This window comes from Tachyglossus aculeatus, chromosome 26, assembly GCF_015852505.1.
Source record: "Tachyglossus aculeatus isolate mTacAcu1 chromosome 26, mTacAcu1.pri, whole genome shotgun sequence".
Taxonomy (NCBI): Eukaryota; Metazoa; Chordata; class Mammalia; order Monotremata; family Tachyglossidae; genus Tachyglossus; species Tachyglossus aculeatus.
Window position 1 is genome coordinate 17,888,462 of NC_052091.1, and position 6,987 is coordinate 17,895,448.

Sequence of the window (6,987 nt, forward strand, 5' to 3'; positions counted from 1 at the left end):
ATATACATATATATTCTAGACTGTGAACCCACTGTTGGGTAGGGACCGTCTCTATATGTTGCCAATTTGGACTTCCCAGAACAGTGCTTCATTCATTCATTCATTCCGCCGTATTTACGGAGCGCTTACTGTGGGCAGAGCACTGTACTGAGCGCTTGGGAAGTCGGGAAGCAGTGTGGCTCAGCGGGAAGAGCCCGGGCTTTGAAGTCACAGGTCCATCGGTTCCAATCTCGGCTCTGCCACTTGTCAGCTGGGGGACTTTGGGCAAGTCACTTCACTTCTCTGGGCCTCAGTGACCTCCTCTGTAAAATGGGGACTAAGACGGTGAGCCCCCCGTGGGACAACCTGATCACCTTGTAAATTCCCCAGCGCTTGGAACAGTGCTTTGCACATAGTAAGCGCTTAGTACAGTGCTCTGCACATAGTAAGCGCTCAATAAATACGATTGATGATGATAGTAAGCGCTTAATAAATGCCATTATTATTATTAGTAGTAGTAGTAGTAGTACAGTGCTCCGCACACAGTAAGCGCTCAATAAATACGACTGAATGAATGAATTTGAAAGCAAACAGGTGTTCTCAAACCTGCTGGGGCCTGTTGGAAAACCTGCTCCTCTCTTGCTCAAGTATAAGAAGATAATTGTGCTTATTTCTTGGTCAGATAAGAAGGTAAGGGACCCAGAAGGGACATCGGCCCCTTCTAGACTGTGAGCCCGCTGTTGGGTAGGGACCGTCTCTAGATGTTGCCAACTTGGACTTCCCAAGCGCTTAGTCCAGTGCTCCGCACACAGTAAGCGCTCAATAAATGCGATTGACTGACTGAATGAATGAATCACTTCACATTAATGTCTGTCTCCCGCTCTAGACTGTGAGATCATCATGGGCTGGGAACGTGTCTGCTAATTCTGCTGTATTGTAATAATAATAATAATAATAATAATGGCATTTATTAAGCGCTTACTATGTGCAAAGCACTATTGTAGTCCTCCGAACCCCAAGTGCCCAATAAATAGCCCAATAAATAGCACTGCTGGATGGACCGTGAGCCCACCTTCTAGACTGTGAGCCCACTGTTGGGTAGGGACTGTCTCTATATGTTGCCAACTTGGACTTCCCAAGCGCTTAGTACAGTGCTCTGCACACAGTAAGCGCTCAATAAATACGATTGATTGACTGACTGATCGTTCATTCATTCCTTCATTCAATCAATCGATGGCATTTATTGAGCATTTGCCACACGCAGAGCCCTGTACGAAGCCCTTGAGAGAACACTGTACAACAACAACAATAATAAATAATAATAATGATGGTATTTGTTAAGCGCTTACAGCCCTTGAGAGAACACTGTACAACAACAACAACAATAAATAATAATAATGATGATATTTGTTAAGCGCTTACAATGTGCCGAGCACTTTTCTGAGCACTGGGGTACAGACAAGGTAAGCAGGTGGACTCACAGTCTTAATCCTTAAGCGCTCAATAAATACAATTGATTGACTGATTGATCATTCATTCTTTCAATCATTCAATCGATGGCATTTATTTAGCGTTTGCCACATGCGGAGCCCTGTACGAAGCCCTTGAGAGAACACTGTACAACAACAATAATAATAAATAATAATAATGATGGTATTTGTTAAGCGCTTACAGCCCTTGAGAGAACACTGTACAACAACAACAATAATAAATAATAATAATGATGGTATTTGTTAAGCGCTTACAATGTGCCGAGCACTTTTCTGAGCACTGGGGTACAGGCAAGGTAAGCAGGTGGGCTCACAGTCTTAATCCTTAAGCGCTCAATAAATACGATTGATTGACTGATTGATCGTTCATTCATTCTTTCAATCATTCAATCAATGGCATTTATTGAGCATTTGCCACATGCGAGCCCTGTACGAAGCCCTTGAGAGAGCACTGTACAACAACAATAATAATAAATAATAATAATGATGGTATTTGTTAAGCGCTTACAATGTGCCGAGCACTTTTCTGAGCACTGGGGTACAGGCAAGGGAAGCAGGTGGGCTCACAGTCTTAATCCTTAAGCGCTCAATAAATACGATTGATTGACTGATTGATCGTTCATTCATTCCTTCAATCATTCAATCAATCGATGGCATTTATTGAGCATATGCCACACGCAGAGCCCTGTACGAAGCCCTTGAGAGAACACTGTACAACAACAATAATAATAAATAATAATAATGATGGTATTTGTTAAGCGCTTACAGCCCTTGAGAGAACACTGTACAACAACAATAATAATAAATAATAATAATGATGGTATTTGTTAAGCGCTTACAATGTGCCGAGCACTTTTCTGAGCACTGGGGTACAGACAAGGGAAGCAGGTGGGCTCACAGTCTTAATCCTTAAGCGCTCAATAAATACGATTGATTGACTGATTGATCGTTCATTCATTCCTTCAATCATTCAATCGATGGCATTTATTGAGCATTTCCCACACGCAGAGCCCTGTACGAAGCCCTTGAGAGAACACTGTACAACAACAACAATAATAAATAATAATAATGATGGTATTTGTTAAGCGCTTACAATGTGCCGAGCACTTTTCTGAGCACTGGGGTACAGGCAAGGTAAGCAGGTGGGCTCACAGTCTTAATCCTTAAGCGCTCAATAAATACGATTGATTGACCGATTGATCGTTCATTCATTCTTTCAATCATTCAATCAATGGCATTTATTGAGCATTTGCCACATGCGAGCCCTGTACGAAGCCCTTGAGAGAGCACTGTACAACAACAATAATAATAAATAATAATAATGATGGTATTTGTTAAGCGCTTACAATGTGCCGAGCACTTTTCTGAGCACTGGGGTACAGGCAAGGGAAGCAGGTGGGCTCACAGTCTTAATCCTTAAGCGCTCAATAAATACGATTGATTGACTGATTGATCGTTCATTCATTCCTTCAATCATTCAATCAATCGATGGCATTTATTGAGCATATGCCACACGCAGAGCCCTGTACGAAGCACTTGAGAGAACACTGTACAACAACAATAATAATAAATAATAATAATGATGGTATTTGTTAAGCGCTTACAGCCCTTCAGAGAACACTGTACAACAACAACAACAATAATAAATAATAATAATGATGGTATTTGTTAAGCGCTTACAAGATGCCGAACACTTTTCTGAGCACTGGGGTACAGGCAAGGGAAGCAGGTGGGTTCACAGTCTTAATCCTTAAGCGCTCAATAAATACGATTGACTAACTGATTGATCGTTCATTCATTCCTTCAATCATTCAATCGATGGCATTTATTGAGCATTTGCCACACGCAGAGCCCTGTACGAAGCCCTTGAGAGAACACTGTACAACAACAACAATAATAAATAATAATAATGATGGTATTTGTTAAGCGCTTACAGCCCTTGAGAGAACACTGTACAACAACAACAACAATAAATAATAATAATGATGATATTTGTTAAGCGCTTACAATGTGCCGAGCACTTTTCTGAGCACTGGGGTACAGGCAAGGTAAGCAGGTGGGCTCACAGTCTTAATCCTTAAGCGCTCAATAAATACGATTGATTGACTGATTGATCGTTCATTCATTCCTTCAATCATTCAATCAATCGATGGCCTTTATTGAGCATTTGCCACACGCGGAGCCCTGTACGAAGCCCTTGAGAGAACACTGTACAGCAACAATAATAATAAATAATAATAATGATGGTATTTGTTAAGCGCTTACAGCCCTTGACAGAACACTGTACAACAACAATAATAATAAATAATAATAATGATGGTATTTGTTAAGCGCTTACAGCCCTTGAGAGAACACTGTACAACAACAATAATAATAAATAATAATAATGATGGTATTTGTTAAGCGCTTACAATGTGCCGAGCACTTTTCTGAGCACTGGGGTACAGGCAAGGGAAGCAGGTGGGCTCACAGTCTGAATCCTTAAGCGCTCAATAAATACGATTGATTGACTGATTGATCGTTCATTCATTCCTTCAATCATTCAATCGATCGATGGCATTTATTGAGCATTTGCCACATGCAGAGCCTTGTACGAAGCCCTTGAGAGAGCACTGTACAACAATAATAATAAATAATAATAATGATGGTATTTGTTAAGCGCTTACAATGTGCCGAGCACTTTTCTGAGCACCGGGGTACAGACAAGGTAAGCAGGTGGGCTCACAGTCTTAATCCTTAAGCGCTCAATAAATGGACTGAATGAATGAATGAATGAATGAATGAATGAATAGTTCTCCTACACACTTCTCCACACAGTTGTCTGCTGTGTGGGCAAATGCTTCAAGGCCCTTCAAGGCCCTACTGAGAGCTCACCTCCTCCAGGAGGCCTTCCCAGACTGAGCCCCTTCCTTCCTCTCCCCCTCGTCCCCCTCTCCAACCCCCCCATCTTACCTCCTTCCCTTCCCCACAGCACCTGTATATATGTATATATGTTTGTACATATTTATTACTCTATTTATTTTACTTGTACATATCAATTCTATTTATTTTATTTTGTTAGTACGTTTGGTTTTGTTCTCTGTCACCCCCTTTTAGACTGTGAGCCCACTGTTGGGTAGGGACCGTCTCTAGATGTTGCCAATTTGTACTTCCCAAGCGCTTAGTCCAGTGCTCTGCACATAGTAAGCGCTCAATAAATACGATTGATGATGATGATGATGATGCTCTGTGTCTTTTACCACATTTGTATAATGAGGATTAAGATGAGCCCCTCAAGGGACATGGACTGTGTCCAACTTGATTACCTTGTATCTACATCAGGGCTTAGAACAGTGCCTGGCACAATGGAAGCACTTAACAAATACCAATAAAACAAATCAATCAATCGTATTTATTGAGCGCTTACTGTGTGCAGAGCACTGGACTAAGCAAATGAGTGTAAGCGCGTTGAGCCCAAGAATCATGCTTGCCAAATTCCCTGCACTGGGCTCTCCCAAGTGCTTAGCACAGTTTGCTACACACCACGAATACTCAAATACCATTAATTGATTGACTCTGGTCTTTATTCTTCCTAACCAGATTCAATTCCCAGACTGAGCCCCCTTTTTCCTCTCCTCCTTCCCCTCCCCACAGCACCTGGATATATGTTTGCACAGATTTATTACTCTATTTCTTTTATTAATGCCGTGTATCTAGCTTTATTTTTATTTATTCTGGTGACTTGACACCTGTCCACGTGTTTTGTTGTCTGTCTCCCCCTTCTAGACCGTGAGCCCGTTGATGGGTAGGGACCGTCTCTATATGTCGCCGATCTGGACTTCCCAAGCGCTTAGTACAGTGCTCTGCACACAGTAAGCGCTCAATAAATATGACAATGAATGAATGAATAATCCCCATTTTACAGATGAGGTAACTGAGGCACAGAGAAGTTAAGTGAGTAGCCCAGAGTCACACAGCGGGCAAGCTCCCTACCCACAATGACCTTATGGCGTAGAGGGGGAGGCAGACTTTAATATGAATAAATAATTTATAATACAGAATTTATAATTCACTCATATTTACTGCAAGTGTTCCACATGCAGAATACATATCAATTGATCAGTAGTTTTATTGTGCTCTTACCGGTTGTTGTTTTCTTTTCTTCAAATGTCGTCGAGTCATTTCCAACCCATAGCGATTCCATGGACACATCCTCTTCAGAACATCCCACCTTTATTCATTCAATCGCATTTATTGAGCGCTTACAGTGTGCGGAGCACTGTACTGAGCGATTGGGAAGTCCAAGTGGGCAAAGTCCTCTTCAGAACATCCCACCTTCATTCATTCAATCGCATTTATTGAGCGCTTACAGTGTGCAGAGCACTGTACTGAGTGCTTGGGAAGTCCAAGTTGGCAACGTCTTCCTCAGAACATCCCACCTTTGTGCATTCAATCACATTTATTGAGCGCTTACAGTGTGCGGAGCACTGTACTGAGAGCTTGGGAAGTCCAAGTGGGCAACGTCCTCTTCAGAATATCCCACCTTCGTTATTCAATCGCATTTATTGAGCGCTTACAGTGTGCGGAGCACTGTACTGAGCGCTTGGGAAGTCCAAGTTGGCAACGTCCTCTTCAGCACATCCCACCTTTGTTCATTCAATCGCAATTAGTGAGCGCTTACTGTGTGCGGAGCACCGTACTGAGCGCTTGGGAAGTCCAAGTTGGCAACGTCCTCTTCAGAACATCCCACCTTCGTTCATTCAATCGCATTTATTGAGCGCTTACTGTGTGCAGAGCACTGTACTGAGCGCTGGGGAAGTCCAAGTGGGCAACATCCTCTTCAGAACATCCCACCTTCGTGCATTCAATCGCATTTATTGAGCGCTTACAGTGTGCGGAGCACTGTACTGAGCGCTGGGGAAGTCCAAGTTGGCAACGTCCTCTTCAGAACATCCCACCTTCATTCATTCAATCGTATTTATTGAGCGCTTACTGTGTGCGGAGCACTGTACTGAGCGCTGGGGAAGTCCAAGTTGGCAAGGTCCTCTTCAGAACATCCCACCTTCGTTCATTCAATCGCATTTATTGAGCGCTTACAGTGTGCAGTCTTTTAGACTGTAAGCCCACTGTCGGGTAGGGACTGTCTCTCTATGTTGCCAACTTGGACTTCCCAAGCGCTTAGTACAGTGCTCTGCACACAGTAAGCGCTCAATAAATACGATGGATGATGATGATTTATTGAGCGCTTACAGTGTGCAGAGCACTGTACTGAGCGCTTGGGAAGTCCAAGTTGGCAACATAGAGAGACAGTCCCTACCCAACAGTGGGCTCACAGTCTAAAAGGAGGAGACAGAGAACAAAACCAAACATATTAACAAAATAAAATAAATAGAATAAATATGTACAAATGTAATGAATGAATAGATTGAATGAATGGGGGGCAAGGCCTGAATGACGTCACGGGGTGGGCGTGGCCGGAGCGACCGGAGCACGTGGTTGGCGTGACGCTATGCGTGACGTCATGACGTCGTGGGGGGCG